General features: G+C 40.9%; 1 pseudogene; it reads left to right on the forward strand.

Annotated features, from left to right (window-relative positions):
- Window positions 1-11,261: 11,261 nt before the first annotated feature.
- Window positions 11,262-16,274, forward strand: LOC135981165 (uncharacterized; annotated as a pseudogene).
- The last annotated feature ends 232 nt before the right edge of the window (window positions 16,275-16,506 follow it).

A 16,506-nucleotide genomic window follows, 5' to 3' on the forward strand; every position in this document is an offset into this window, starting at 1 on the left:
GGCAGCGTGGACTTCAGTGCGGGCTAGCCACCCAATTTCTCTGCTGTACAAGCCCCCCAGGGATACTGTCTATGTACTCAGATTGCTAGCAGGGTCTGTACCATTGCATCTTCATTGCTATTGTTACCCATGCTGGCTAGATTAAAGCTAGAGCAGACATGCCTACCCACACTACAATTACTTAATTTTGCAGGGCAGATGTACCCTCAGGGCATGTCTTCACTACCCGCCGGATCGGCGGGTAGCAATCTATTGGGGATCGACTTATCGCGTCTAGTGAAGACACGATAAAATCAATCCCCGATGGCTCTGCCGTCGACTCCAGAAATCCACCGCGGCAAGAGGCGGAAGCGGAGTCGGCAGCAGCGGTCGACTCGCCGCCGTCCTCACAGCCTGGTAAGTCGACTTAAAATATGCAACTTCAGCTACGCTATTCACGTAGCTGAAGTTGCGTAGCTTAGGTCTACTCCCACCCCCACCCCCCGTAGTGTAGACCTAGCCTAAGAGACCAAAAAGGGGAAATGGGTGCAGCTAGTTTCATAACTGTGACCGTGTACTTCAAAATATTTGTTTTACCAGGCTATAATCCAACCTCCTACAGCCTATGGTAAGGAAGAGACTTCCCCGATGGTAGTTTTTTATAGAAGAGTCTGTTATGGAATTTCCCCCCACCTTTTCCTGGAGCATTTGGTACTAGCCACTGTTAGAGAGGATAGTGGACTAAAAGGACTATTGTCTGATGTAACATGACAGTTCTTGTGTCCTATTTAAAACTAAGGCGTGATTTAAAAATTGCTCTACTGCCTGTTGAAATAATCTGTTCCTTTGGTTCAGGAGGGGAGGAGATGAGGGGTATAATAAGGGCTGAATCTTATTTAGTAAGTGTTTTTAGACCCATTTGTTAACCAAGAAAAGTCTTTAAGGATTGTAGGTTATTTGGTAGCCCACCGCTTCAGTTAAAAGACAAGCCTAATAAGAGTCCATTGGTCACAGCACAGGCTTCTAAGATTGTACTCCCCCCCGCTCCCCCCCAATCTTTCTAAAGTGCAAAAAGTTTCCTCGCTAGAAGATTACACTACAAATCACTACTGCGTGAGGACTATGGTTCATGTCTTCTGAGGCTATGGAAATAAATATTTTATTTCAGCAATGCACAAGCTAGAGAGATGAGACATCAAAGAGGCAGAAGGGATGCTGGGTTCTGTTGTAGCCTGTGAATTCAACTACATGGAGTTATTTCCTAGTAATTGTCTCATTCTGGTGCAAGTGCAGGTTTTTCTAGAAAGCTGTTGAAAATATCTTTCCTAATGGGATAGAATTGTTCTGTGTTGCCTAAATTGTTGGAATGACACTAATATTAGCTGTAGAAGAATAGGGGCAGTTTGGGGGCAAATGCTCAAGGGGAGTGAGGGGTACGGAGTAGGTAGCAGCATGGAGGAAAGCAATCTCTTCAGAGCCAGGGCACGCTGGCTGGTACTCTGGAGGAATTAGTCTATGATATGTATAATCCTTACATTTACCCCCTCACTCTCCCTGTACAGCAGAGGGACTGGGAAGATGATTATAATAGTCCAAATCTGATTTATGTGCTGCCCCCTTGCTCAGGGCTTGTTGCAAAGCCACAAATTCACCCATGATAAATAAATAAATAAATAAATGATGGACAATGGAATTTCCTGTCTTCCTTAAATATATCAAAATTTACAGAAGACGATGTCTTAAATTTGAATTCACCTTTAATGAGTCATATCATCTTTATTTTTTAAGTGAGAAAAAATGTTCCGGGCCCAGGTCTTTTCCCCTTATGCCTTAGTTCTGCTTTTCCCCTCTCTCCTTCTTGTGAAATGTGGAATGTGTTTCTCCTTTTTGACTTGCATGTAATAGATTGTAATGTCACCAACTCAGATAAACATTTTTTTGCAGTGGTCCCTGACAGTGTAACTAAAATCATGGCAATATACAGGAACGGAACCAGTCTGAACTATAATTGCACAGTAGACTGCAGTGGCTCCAGTCCCCTGGCATCAAGCTGAGGTGGACTAAACCTCAGTCTTTTTCAGCAAGTACAAAGCTATAGAGAGAACTTGAAGTGGGATTCAGTATAAGGAGTGAAGTCTGGCTCTTCCTTGAAAATACTTTTTCTTGTGGCTGGACCTGGGCATGATATTGCTCACCCAGACAGCTGCTGTCCTGTATAGGTGCTTGCATTACCAGTCAAGGCAGCTACTACAAGAGAACCCCCCTGCTGTTTTTCCACTAGCTTCAGTAGAAGTAGTGTATGGGGGAGGACTGACCATGTAGGCCACATGCCCCTGCTCCTTATAGCAAGAAGAGAGGCTATATAGGGAAGTAAAGCAGACCAGCAAATATGAATGATAGATACAGATCATCCACTTACAAAAAAAAATTGTAGGAAAGTAGCTTTCTCTCCCCAGTACTTGGCTAAGATTAAAGAGAAGAAATGTATTATGTGTTTATCAATATAAAAGTGTGTATGAGTTTGTTGGGGCAAGGAGCGTCACTTCACTTGTACTGTGCCTAACACAATTGGGGCAACAGCCATTGAGTGTGGCCTCTATGTGACACTGTAATCAAATTTTCAAATACCATCACTGTATTCAGGAACATTCATATTTATTCCAGAAATTGACATCTTGTATAGAAAAATAACATAACCCAAATAAAAAAAATCCCAGTCATGCCACTGGAGCACATAGATAGACTGAAGTCTTACTGAAAAATAGATCAGCTACTCATCCTTTTAGTCTTGTTGTATATTGCCTATGCAGCACAGTGTCCCTAAAGCATACTAAAAGATGCTCAGAGTATGTTCGCAATAAACCTGCTTCTAAAAGTTACATTAGAGCATTGTATAAATTCAGTATTTTTCTTTGGAATCCCATTCTATTTCACAAGCTCAGATATTCCCAAATGAAGTGCACAAGCCATAAAACATTCCACATGCCCTCATCTGCAAAGAGGAAGGGCAGCAATTAAAAGTTTGCATGCTGTGAAATCTCTGGGCACCAATAGTTTCTGCATAGAATTTTATACCATTTTAAAGAATAATTGGTTTTCCCTGTTTGGGGTGATGAATGCAAGCATACTTGTCTTTTTGAAAGAGGGCTACATCTCAGTCATTCTCAAACACACTAAAGCCTGCTGCTTTTCGTATGGACTTCTGTCTCCTGAACTGAGATCAAGATCCTGGCAACAAATTGCATCTCACAGGCTCGTGAAAGTTCTGCCCACCTTTACAGGCATGCCTCAATGAGACTTTGTAAAGGAGAGACAGGCTTCTGATAATGTAATGTCAAGCTGTGTCTGAGGCTGTGGGTTGGCTCCTGGGCTCAGTTAAACAGGAGTAAAAATACTTAATTACATGCTTTGACCTGATTCAAATAGGGCTGCATGCGAAAGCATCTAGTAGGATTATAGAATGCCCTCCCCTCAACCTTTACATTGTTGGGTAGGAGAGACTGTACTCATCCTCCAAAAGGTGTGTGTCAAAGGAAATGGGATCAAACCTCCTGAGAAGTGTCTGTTCCAGACAGGAAGAAAGCAAAGCTGCTCCATGTGAGTTCTGCTTTTTGTCTTTACCGGGCCAATAACATCATGCAAATTCTGAAATAAAGTAGCCACTAAAGGGAGAGGAGAGATAAATAAATATGCTGTTTGCTGTTGATTACAATGCAATTATTCTCCGATCATTGTACATGAGCACTGTTGTGTGGAATTATTTCAGGGCACAAGGTAAAACGTAAATCTGAAACCTGAATTCTATGCCCAGAAATGTTTAATTTAAAGCCATTTTTACTTTAGACCAGCGTGAAAAGAAAGTGCATTTAATGGTGCTTTTATACCCAGGAGACTCAGCTATATACATTTGTCAACAAAAACTAGTTTTCACTAGATTAGTAGAACAGCAATTTACTACACTAGTAAATATGGAATGAAGTTTGACTTTAATGTGGCCTTTTTTAATCTATTTATTGCAGCATGTATGACTTATAGTTTCAGATGTTAGTGAAGTCAGTAATGTCCAGACACAGTGAGGTGTGATAAGGATGGAATTAAGGCATTAACTTGCTTCTGTGGATTTAAAATAGATCCTTCATTGTTACTTTGATATGTAGATTTGTTTTAAATAATCTTTGCAGCTGGCTGTTTGGCAGTGATGTGTTGCCAAACATTTTAACAATGGGGTCCCTCAAATTTTCAGCCTGGGTTAGCAATATAGGGCACATTTTCTGGGTAAAACACTTTCTTACACTTCCCAAAAACTTCATTCGCTCTGTGATGGCTTGGACTCCCCCTTCTGGGATGCCACCTGATATACTGGGATTTCACTGAGCCACCCCTGCTCAATCAGCCTGGGTTCCCTCTGCCTGCTTTGCTGAATTAGGCTTTCTGGCCTCTTGCAGCACACACACACACAGGGCCACACCCCGCTGCAGACACAGACTTGAGTCGGCTTTGTGTGAGAGGACTCACCCAGCATTCACGTGCACACCCCTTTTTGGGAGATAAACCCAAAATAATATGGTCTTGCACTGTATAGAAAAATCTGCACAGCGCAAGCTCATAAAAATCCACCCTCTTCCTCAATGTGAAGAGAGATGTGCACACTTCTTGCCCCCCCCCCAGTTAGAAATTGCATAAACTGGAATGCATTCTTTTTATAAACAAGAAATAAGTGTATTAACAACCAAAGGTGGATTTTAAGTCAATATAGGAGATAACAGACAGAACAAAGCAGATTACTAAGCAAATTACAGTGGATGAGAAGCTGGATATGGTCAGCAGTGTGCCCTTGTTGCCAAGAAGGCCAACGGCATATTGGGCTGTATTAGTAGGAGCATTGCCAGCAGATCGAGGGAAGTGATTATTCCTCTCTATTCAGCACTGGTGAGACCACACCTGGAGTACTGTGTCCAGTTTTGGGTCCCCCCCCCCCCCTACAGAAGGGATGTGGACAAATTGGAGATAGTCCAGTGGAGGGGAACAAAAATGATTAGGGGGCTGGGGCACATGACTTATGAGGAGAGGCTAAGGGAACTGGGGTTATTTAGTCTGCAGAAGAGAAGAGTGAGGGGGGATTTGATAGTAGCCTTCAACTACCTGAAGGGGGTTTCAAAGAGGATGGAGCTAGACTGTTCTCAGTGGTGGCAGATGACAGAACAAGAAGAAATGGTCTCAAGTTGCAGAGGAGGAGGTCTAGGTTGTATATTAGGAAACACTATTTCACTAGGAGGGTGGTGAAGCACTGGAATGGGTTACCTACAGATCTGGTGGAATCTCCATCCTTAGAGGTTTTTAAGGCCCAGCTTGACAAAGCCCTGGCTGGGATGATTTAGTTGGGGTTGGTCCTGCTTTGAGCAGGGGATTGGACTAGATGACCTCCTGAGGTCTCTTCCAACCCTAATATTCTATGATTCTAAATGAAACCAAGCACACAAACTAAGCTAGTTTCACTAAAGAAATTGGTTACAAATAGTACTGTATTTCTCACCCTAGATATTGCAGGCAGATTACAGAAAGTCTTGAAAGGCAGCTGCACTGGTCTCCCTCTTGAGACCTCTGGTATTATAGTACTCCCAAGCTAGATGCCTTTCCAGCTTGGGCTCAACCCTTCTCCCCACAGGTCTTTTTTCAGTGTCTCTTAGGGAGGGGAGGCAGAGGAGAACCATGATGATGTCACTCCCCTGCCTTATATAGCGCTTGTTTAAGGCGGGAACCCTTTGTCTTCTAGTGAAAACCACTGGCATTCCAAAAAGGGAGAAGGGGTATCCAGTACTAGGTGACTCAGACCCATGTCTCTGCATGGCTGAGGCAACCATTGCTCGTAGGCTGTCTCCAGGGGCCACAGGAAGATTAAGCTTTTTCACAGTCCATTGTCTCTGTTCATGGCCCATTAGCCCTGTCTGGCTTTTCCATTGTTGTACCTGAAGTGCTGGTTGGGGGTGACACCCAAAGTAACACATTTGAAATACAGATACATAGTTAATATTCCTATCTTCAGATACATAAATGATACAGGCATACCAGTTGGATAATCACATTCAGTAAATCATAACCTTTCCAATGATATGTCATACGAGCCACCATGCTTAAAGTATATCTCGGTTATGTCATATTCATATCATAAGCATATTTTCATAAAGAATATGGAGTGAAACATCACACGCTCCATATTCCTCCAGACATAACAAGGGTTGTTGGCATCCCATGAGCAGGGTTAAAGTCTGAATGAAAGGTATAAGAAAAGCCAATAAACCAGTAACTACCCACTCAGTAATGTTGTTCCCCTCTTTCCCTCAGAAGCTAGATTTGAGATAGCTAAGAAGAAGTTATACGTGGGTATAAAAGGCATCTTTCCTAGGTAAGACTATTTCCTGCCTTTACCAGCCAGGAGAGACTCTAAGTACTGTACAGGATCAGTTTTTAACTTTCAGTGGATGCTTCAGCCTCATTCCCAAACACGGTCTTCCCCAGAGTTCATCAAGGAGATGTCATCCTGCAGATGCTGGTAGAGAGCAAATGACTAAATAAACCAAAACAACAAATACCACACAATAGTGGCCTAATGTTGATAAACATGAAAATCTCCTCTATGTTTATGTTCTGTGGAAATGTAAATAGAAGGAAACAGAATATCAATATACTGTCAAAGCTTTTCTAGAGAACAGTTAACAAAGTTGAAAGTGATAGTTTACCTTATAGAGAAGAAAGCTAAAGCAGAGTTTAACTTCATAAATTGTATCTTAAAAGTGGCTTAAAGCATTTTTTATAAACTGCACAAATCAAGTCTAAGTGGTAAGAAAAGTGTTGGATTTCAATTTAAGGCCTGGTCTACATTGGGGGGGGGGGAATCGATCTAAGTTATGCAACTTCAGCTACGTGAATAATGTAACTGAAGTCGACGTATTTAGATTTACTTACCGCGGTGTCTGATGTTGCTCCCCCATCGACTCCACCTGCGCCTCTCACTCTGGTGGAGTACTGGAGTCGAAGGGAGAGCACTTGTCGGTCAATGTATCGCGTCTTCACTAGACATGATAAATCAACTCCTGCTGGATCGATTGCTCCAGAGGTAAGTGTAGACATGCCCTAAATGTAATTTGTTTCTAACTTTATATGGAGTGTGATGGTAACAAAACATTATGGTTGTTCTTTCAAAAGTTTACAACTGAACATTGACTTAATACAGCTTTGAAACATTACTATGCAGAAGAAAAATGCTGCTTTTAACATCTTAATTTAAATGAAACAAGCACAGAAACAGTTTCCTTACCTTGTCAAACCTTTTTTAAACTTTTCCTTTATATTTTTAGTAGCTGACATTTATTTGTACTGTAGTTGCTTGTCTCTGCTACTGCCTGATTACATACTTCCGGTTCCAAATGAGGTGTGTGACTGACCAGTCAGTTTAACTCTGCTATTCTACTTTATTTTGTATGTACTGATTTAAATAATGTCACTCTGGGGTGGGGCTGGGGATGAGAGGTTTGGGGTGCAAGAGGGTGCTCCAGGCTGGGATTGAGGGGTTTGGAGGACAGGAGGGGGATCAGTGCTGGGGCAGAGGGTTAAGGTGTGGGGAGAGGCTCAGGGGTGCAGGCTCCCAGTGGCACTTACCTCAAGTGGCTCCTGGAAGCTGCGGCACGTCCCTTCTCCAGCTCCTGTGCGTTGTTGCGTTCAGGTGGCTCTGCATGCTGCCCTGTATGCAGGCACCCCCCCCCCCAGCTCCCCTTGGAGTGCCAGAGGGGGCCATTGGAGCGGGACCATTGGAGCGCAGAGGAGCCAGAGCGGGGCCATGCAGCGGCTTCTGGGAGCTGTGTGGTGTGGCCCCTAACCCTGCTCCCCAGCTGGAGTGCCGGAGCGGGTCAGGCTCCAGACCCCGCTTCCCAGCAGGAGCTTGCAAGCTGGCTTAAAACAGCTTGCGGGCTGGATCCAGCCCACAGGCTGTAGTTTGCCCACCCCTGCTCTAGCGTGCAAAATCACTCCCAGGTGAATGATAGGAGTGCTTCTAGCCAGCCGCTCCCGAATTATATTGTAGAGTGACACCAGCAAATTCCCATTCCCAGACTTGTCCCCAGACATGTGTGTCTTGTACTGCCCAGTTCTTTCCTTCTGTGCAGTACAAACTCATAAAAAGTTCATCCATTCATTAACAGAAAATGATTTGCAAACCCTGTTTTCTCAAATGGAGATTCCAGACGCTTCAATCCAAACACACACTGGTTCAGATAAAACAATAAAACAAGTTTATTAACTACAGAAAGATTTTAAGTGATTACAAGTAATGAGGCGTAAAAGTCAGAATTGGTTACAAAGAAATAAAAGATAAAATACAGCTCTGTCGCATCTTATGCGCATTTAACATGCGCGATTTCAACTTTACGCAGTCGGCAAAAACAAAACAAAAGCAAAAAAGAGAGAAAAATAACAATTTTAATACTATACCTGTAGTGTGGGCGATTTCGCCCGCCATTGAACTCAATGGAATTTTGGCTATACATGGTTTTCGCTTTACGTGCTAACCGCGGAACAGAACCCCCGCATAAGATGAGACAGACCTGTACAAATTAATACCTAACTTAACAAGCTAAACGAATTCAAAGCAAAGGTTTTTCTCACCACATGGTTTTATTGGCTGAACTCCTTCAGTCAGGACCACTCCCCTAGATCACTGATGTTTCCTTTGCCTTTCAGATATTGTTGATGCCTTGAGTAAAGATGAGGGGAAAGAGGAGATTTGTGTCCTCTGTTCCCCCTTCTTAAAGCATTTCTTCTCTTTGAGAATCATCTCTAGCTGCCGTTCGGGTGACAGCAAGTCTGTTTTGGATGGGAACCCCAGCATTTATTTGCCAATATGTAAATTTCTTGCCTACACCTTTCTTCCTGCCAAAGAATGACCACTTAAGCAAGTGGCAAGTCTATTTGATTTTGATGACACCTGGCAGTGGTGCTGACTAGCCTTTTGTCTCTGACAAACTGGTTTGGGCTGCTGTCCCAGAATAGGAATGTGCTTTAGTAACATCATTCAGTAGAATCTCATAACTTTACATACAATGTTGCCACACATATTTTACTAAGACAATAATGATCAGTGAATTATGAGTTTTCAAATGATACCTCACAAGGCATACTTTGTAAAAAAAAATTAATAGTTTTATAAAAATGGTGAACATAAGGGTACAGTCTGTAACAAACATCTATCTGTAGATTAGAAAATGGATATAAATTATATATATGTTAACAAGCTAAAGTTACAGTAAATACAGAAACAGCTGTACACTGTGAGTAATGTTTGCATTGAGCAGCCTAGAGAGATTTGAGTGACACTGATACTGGAAAAGATACAATCTTCTGAGATTATCCAGCAAGATTAAGAAGAATTTCACTGGCGGGAGAATTCCACAGGAAAGAAAGTCAGTTTCCTCTTTTTTAATTATTTAGGTTTTTTTAATTGAAAAATGCATGGATACTGCATATAGCATAAAGAATAAACTACCATGAGTAAGAAAAGTAAATTGATAAAGCAGTGAAAAACAAGACATTTACAGTCTATTTGTTCTATTCCATAACTATGGTAGACAAATGTTTTTAAGTAGGTAGAAACAATGGCAAGAAGGGTTGTTTTGGGTACTATGGTATGCAGGGGCAGCCCGTCCATATAGGCGAACTAGGCAGTCGCCTAGGGCAGGGCCGGCTCCAGCATTTCTGCCGCCCCAAGCAAAAAAAAAAAAAAAAAAAAAAAAAAAAAAAAAGCCGCGATCGGCGGTGGCAGTTCATTGGCAGGTCCTTCGCTCCTAGAGTGAGTGAGGGACCTGCCGCCCCCGAATTGCCGCAGGTGCCGCCCCTCTCCCTGGGCCGCCCCAAGCACCTGTTTGTTAAGCTGGTGCCTGGAGCCGGCCCTGGCCTAGGGTGCCAAGTTAAACGGAGCGCCAAATTTGAGGGAAAAAATCAAATTTAAAGAAAAACGAGAAAAAAATTGAAAAAGATGAAAAAAAAATACAAATAAAATAACAAGGATGTCATTATTTCAATTCCCATCCGCATATGAAGGGAATATGAATTATAATTCATTTCTCTACATTTCTGAGAATGTATTAATATGTCAAATATTTTATTTACTGCAAAAATAAATAATATTTTAGCAAAAAAAAAATTCAATTTGTGATGTAGGGTCAAGATGACCCACTTAGCAATTTTGATAAGCAATAACTCAGCCACAGTGAAACACAGCTTTCAGCGGCAAGAGCTGCAATGCTAGTGACACCTAACTTGAATATACATCAAGGTCGCATAGCTGGAAATTCATGTAGAGCAGAGATATCGCGAGTTGATACATGTCAAATGGTCATTTTAACAACGGCGCATGTAGATAGTTAAGAATCGAGCGAATACTGTGGAAAATTGTGTTTCTTGGTGCCAAAGAATAAAGAATAACGTCTTTCAGCATTATAAATCCAAAATGTGAGTATCTTTAAGCATTATTAAACCTTAGCATTATTATCAGGCTATATAATTATGAACTTTTCTTTGTTATAACTGGTTCACATGTAATAAATAAGGTCCATAAAAGAAAAGTAACAGCGTTAACCCTTAATAGACTATGAAAGTGATGACATCACACTCCAAGTGGGTAACCATGAGGAAGGGGATTACTTTCCAAACAACCGGTGTCGGGTTATAACGTTGAAAAAGGTCATTTTGTTTCCGGGTAAATGCTTTAACTAACTGTTTTAATAGGTAAGTGAGTGTATGTTACTAATCATTGAACCTTTAAGCAGTGAAAAGACGTGTTGGGATGGCTGCAATGTGGTTTAAATTGCCAACCATGTGGTGGGTGTGTCAGCCATCCTTAAAGCTATAATGCTTGCAGTTGGGAGCACAGTTAGTACATAACAATATTCAAATGCCCCATGGCAGAAAGAGGAAAAAGAAAACCCTCAGGAGCTGAATATCGTAAATGAAAGGCTGAGAAGGAAAAGGACCAAGCAAAACAGTAGGGATCTTTCCTGAAATATCTTCTCTTTAATCCAAATAAAGATGGAAGCAGTTCACAGCATCCAGATGAAGGAATTTTACTTGGAGAGGAGGTTAGCTCACATCTGCCTGGAAGCAGTTTGGAACATCAAGATGAAGGTATATTACTTTGAGATGAGGGTAGCTCACATCCACAAAAAAGCAGTTTGGAAACTCAAGATGATGGAAACTTACTTCTAGATGAAGGCAGCTCACCGCATCAGACTGTTATGGAAGTGGAGAAAATTTATTCACCTTCAGAGACACATGCAGAAATTGAAGTAAATGAAGTAGAAGGAGGAAAGGATGAGGAAGTTATAAACAAGTTCCAGTATGGGGACCCAGCTTCATGGCCCAGATGTGATGACAGTGTGTGGCAAATTCTTGTGGTACATGGACCCAAACAAGTTCATAAATTTCCCTTCCCTAAGGATGGAAATAAAAGAAAATTCTCTGCTCAGCATTACAAGAGGAAACTCATTAATGGGGAAGAAATTCATCGAAACTAGTTACAATATTCAGTGTCAAAGGACTCTGTGTTTTGCTTTTGCTGCAAGTTGTTTAGAAATCAAGCAGTTGGTACATCACTTACTGAAAATGGTTCGAAAGACTGGAAAAACATATCTTCAATTCTCTGTTCACATGAAAGAGTACAGAACATTTGGAATGTTTTCAAAATTGGAAAGAACTTGAATTACAATTGAAAAAACGAAAAACTATCGATGAAGAAAATTTATGTGTGATCAAGGAAAAAGAAGAATATTGGCAACAAATATTAGAGCGTCTGATTGCTTTAGTGAGAGTTCTCGGTGGGCAAAATTTAGCATTCTGCAGTCACGGTAGAAATGAAAAATTATACACTCTAGGTAATGGAAACTTTTTAAAATTTGTTGAATACCTAGCTTTGTTTGATCCAGTCTTGAAGGAGCATCTACGTAAAATAACTGATCATGAAACACAGGTTCATTACTTAGGAAAAAATATGCAGAATGAACTGATTCAAATCCTAGCAAATGCCATTAACAAGAAAATTGTAAAAGCTGCCGATTCTGCAAAATACTTTTCAATAATACTAGACTGTCACCAGATGTGAGTCATGTTGAACAAATTACGGTGATCATTCGTTTTGTGGATATGGAAAAGTCTGCAGATGAAGATAATGTCCTCAGAAAGGAACATTTTTTGGGTTTTGTACCACTGAAGGAGACGACTGGAGCATTTATGACTGAAACTATTCTACAAGAGCTTGAAACTTTGTCGTTATCTGTTGAAAACTTACGTGGCCAAGGCTATGTAACACTGGTCTACAATTTTTGAGAAGTCGTCTGCTTCAGAGATAAAATGTGCTATTTATTATGTATTTTGATGTGCTGAATTCAAATATGACAATTAAAACAACTGATTGGCTACTGTTTCTAAGATATTTAAGTTTTTACATTTTATGTCTATGTATATTGTGTAGATAGTAGAGTTTTAATTATAAATTGTAAACCTAGGTCTTTTCATGTGTTTATGGTTGCTTTACATGATAATATTTCACCTGTCCTGTTTATGTAACACTTTAAAAATCAGCAAAAGGGTTATATAAATTTATTATGAAACAAAAGGCAAAAAACTATTATGTACATAGTTTAGTCCTATTCAGTGTCTACTCGGCACTTCTTGGCTTGTCTCTTGTATTCATTAAATGGAGCATCTCTTGTCACTGTCCAGCAATAGTCTGCAAGCATTGATGGACTCCATTTGCCCTGATAGCGTTTCTCCATTGTTGCGATGGCCTGGTGAAATCGCTCGCCGAGCTCGTCGCTCACTGCTCTGCAGTTCAGTGGAAAAAAATCTAGATGAGAGTGCAAAAAATGTATCTTTAGTGACATGTTGCAACCAAGGCTTTTGTATGTCTTGAGGAGGTTTTCCGCCAACATCGGACTCAGCTTGATGTGTAAGGGTGGTAACAAAATCTTCCTTGATTCAACAAGTAGTGGATGCTGAACACTTTTCCTCCCAGGCTCCAATGACTGTCGGAGTGGCCAGTCTTTCTTGATGTAGTGGGAATCTCTTGAACGACTATCCCATTCGCAGAGAAAACAGCAGTACTGTACAATCGCCACAAAGCTGCCACTGATGTTGGTCATAGTTTATGCACCTCAAAAGTGGTTTCATGTTGTCATAGGTTTCCTTCATATGGACTGCATGACCAACTGGAATTGATGGCAGAACATTGCCATTATGCAGTAAAACAGCTTTAAGACTCGTCTTCGATGGATCAATGAACAGTCTCCACTCATCTGGATCGTGAACGATGTTGAGGGCTGCCATCACACCATCGATGTTGTTGCAGGCTACAAGATCACCTTCCATGAAGAAGAATGGGACAAGATCCTTTTGACGGTCACAGAACATGGAAACCCTACCATCACCTGCAAGGAGATTCCACTGCTGTAGTCTGGAGACCAACAGCTCTGCCTTACTCTTGGGTAGTTCCAAATCCCTGACAAGGTCATTCAGTTCACCTTGTGTTATGAGGTGTGGTTCAGAGGAGGAGGATGGGAGAAAATGTGGGTCCTGTGACATTGATGGTTCAGGACCAGAAGTTTCATCCTCTTCCTCATCTGACTCAAGTGAGAATGATTCTGGTGCATCAGGAACCGGCAGTCCTTCTCCATGGGGTACTGGGCATATAGCTGATGGAATGTTTGGATAATGCACAGTCCACTTTTTCTTCTTTGACACACCTTTCCCAACTGGAGGCACCATGCAGAAGTAACAATTGCTAGTATGATCTGTTGGCTCTCTCCAAATCATTGGCACTGCAAAAGGCATAGATTTCCTTTTCCTGTTCAACCACTGGTGAAGATTTGCTGCACAAGTGTTGCAGCATATGTGTGGGGCCCATCTCTTGTCCTGAACTCCAATTTTGCAGCCAAAATAAAGGCGATAGGCTTTCTTAACCATATTGGTTATACTGCGCTTTTGTGATGCAAAAGTCACTTCACCACAAACATAGCAGAAGTTATCTGCACTGTTCACACAAGTACGAGGCATCTCTGCTCACTTTGGCTAAACAGAAATGTGTCCCTTTGCAAAATCAAACACTGACAAATAAGAGAGCACGACACTGTATGATTTCTAGAGCTGATACAGGGCAATTTGTTCAGCAGTGTGATGTAAGCTTCATTATGATTGCATCATCCATGACTTCTAGGAATAACATGATGCAATTCATATCATGTATGACGCAATACCAGCTTCAGATTGCATCATTCATTGTTTTGCCTAAAAAGCAAGTACTGTCCAAACCCAGTCATAGATTTATTCATAGATCCAGTCAAAGATGTATTTTAGTCATTTCTGGTTTAAATTGAGATCCCTTCCCTTTATAACTCACTTATCCTCCGCCATTCCCAAGTCAAGGGTCGTATATACTGACCCAATAGCATCTTGAAAACTAGAGCCAATCAACAGTTTTAGCATCATTTTCGTTCTCAGTGACCCAGAATTAGTAAAGTTTGACTACATTTATTTCAGAAGCATTTTGGCTGTAGAGCAGTGTAATGGGAGTAATATGAAAGGTAAAGACAATGGTGTGCAAAGGAGAATGATGGAAATCAATCCTAGGGCCTTTTTCGTTCCTTGCAGTGCACATTCTCTGAATTTGGTTGTCAATGATGCTGCTAGATGCTGTTTGGAGGCAAGCAGTTTCTTTGACCTGGTGCAACGTGTTTATGTGTTTTTTCTCAGGCTCAACACGCCGTTGGGAGATTCTGACTTGCCATGTGAATTCTCTAACTGTGAAACCACTTAGTCAGACAAGATGGGAGAGTCTCATTGATGTTTTGAAGCCTCTTCGCTATGAACTTGGTAACATTTATGATGCCCTAATTGAAATTTCTGATGATACTACCTTTACTGGATCATCTGGCAATATGGCACATTTAGATGCAGAAGTTCTTGCAAATGGCCTTTCCAATTTTAAATTTGTGACTTCACTCATTTTGTGGTATAATATCCTTTTTGAGATTAACCTCACTAATAAGCAGCTTCAGGAAAAGAACTAGAACATACATTCTGCTATTCAAAAACTGTAGGAAACTAAAAATACTCTGGAGGAATTCAGAAGTGATGAAGGGTTCGAAAGAACACTGGTAGATTCTCTCGAGCTTGCTGAAGAAATAGACTTTCCGACAGAATTTGAACCAGAGCCAGTTTGCATTCGGCAAAAGAAAGAGCAGTTTTCGTATGAAGGATGAGACACACCCATTCAGAACCCAAAACAAAGGTTCAAAGTGAACTTCTACTTTGCAGTCCTTGATACTGCTATTCACTCAGTTGACGAAAGATTTCAACAGATGCAGCAGCTAGAGTCAGTATTTGGCTTTCTATATGATATCCACAGCTTACAAAAGAAAACAGCAAAACAGATAAGAGAATTTTGTATAAAACTGGAGTCGGCATTGACTCATGAAAATTCACTAGACATTGATGCTACAGATTTGTGTAGTGAGCTTAAGGCTTTTTCAAGACGACTTAAGAAACATTCCACTCCTGAAAAAGTACTGAAGTTTGTTTGTGAAAATAAATTCTCAGTTTTCCAAACATTTTTATAACTCTACACATTCTTTTAACTTTACCAGTTTCCGTAGCAAGTGGGGAACGTAGCTTCTCAAAGTTAAAATTGATAAAAACATATCTGCGTTCGACAATGGTGCAAGAGAGACTTGTTGGACTTGCCACAATGTCAGTAGAGCATGAAATAGCTGGAAAACTGGATCTAAAAGAACTAGTGACTGAATTTTCAAAACTTAAAGGAAGAAAAGTTATGTTTTAAGAGCACAGAGTGTTTTTTATTCAGAGTGTTTTGTATATACAGGTTAAAGTTCATTGAAGAGTTTTCTTATTTCTTTCTATATTGGATGTGGTGGTAATGGCAGTTAAAGCGGGATAGCATAATGGATGATTTTGGATTTGTAATAAAAATTATAATTAACATTTTTAATGCTTTTTTATTTGAAATCAGACTGAAATATCATCTAGCTGTCATGTACAAATCTATTCTACTGGGGGGAGGGATAGCTCAGTGGTTTGAGCATTGGCCTGCTAAACCCAGGGTTGTGAGTTCAATCCTTGAGGGAGCCACTTGGGGATCTGGGGCAAAATCAGTACTTGGTCCTGCTAGTGAAGGCAGGGGGCTGGACTCAATGACCTTTTAAGGTCCCTTCCAGTTCTATGAGATGGGATATCTCCATTAATTTTTTATTTTATTTTATTCTGAAAATGTCATGTCTCTATTTTATCTGATCTCAGAAACATTGGTTGGACAGATGGATGGATGGACAAACCGAATAATTAAGCCTCTGTTTAAAAAAAATGCTTAAACACATTAAAAGGAAAAAAGGGGCAAAATATTTCCCAGTTTACCAAAAACCTCAGCTTAGATCTGCCCTTGGGGGTGGGGGCGCCGATTGCATGGTTCACCTA

The sequence above is a fragment of the Chrysemys picta genome, chromosome 2 (genome assembly GCF_011386835.1).
Source record: "Chrysemys picta bellii isolate R12L10 chromosome 2, ASM1138683v2, whole genome shotgun sequence".
Lineage (NCBI taxonomy): Eukaryota > Metazoa > Chordata > Testudines > Emydidae > Chrysemys > Chrysemys picta.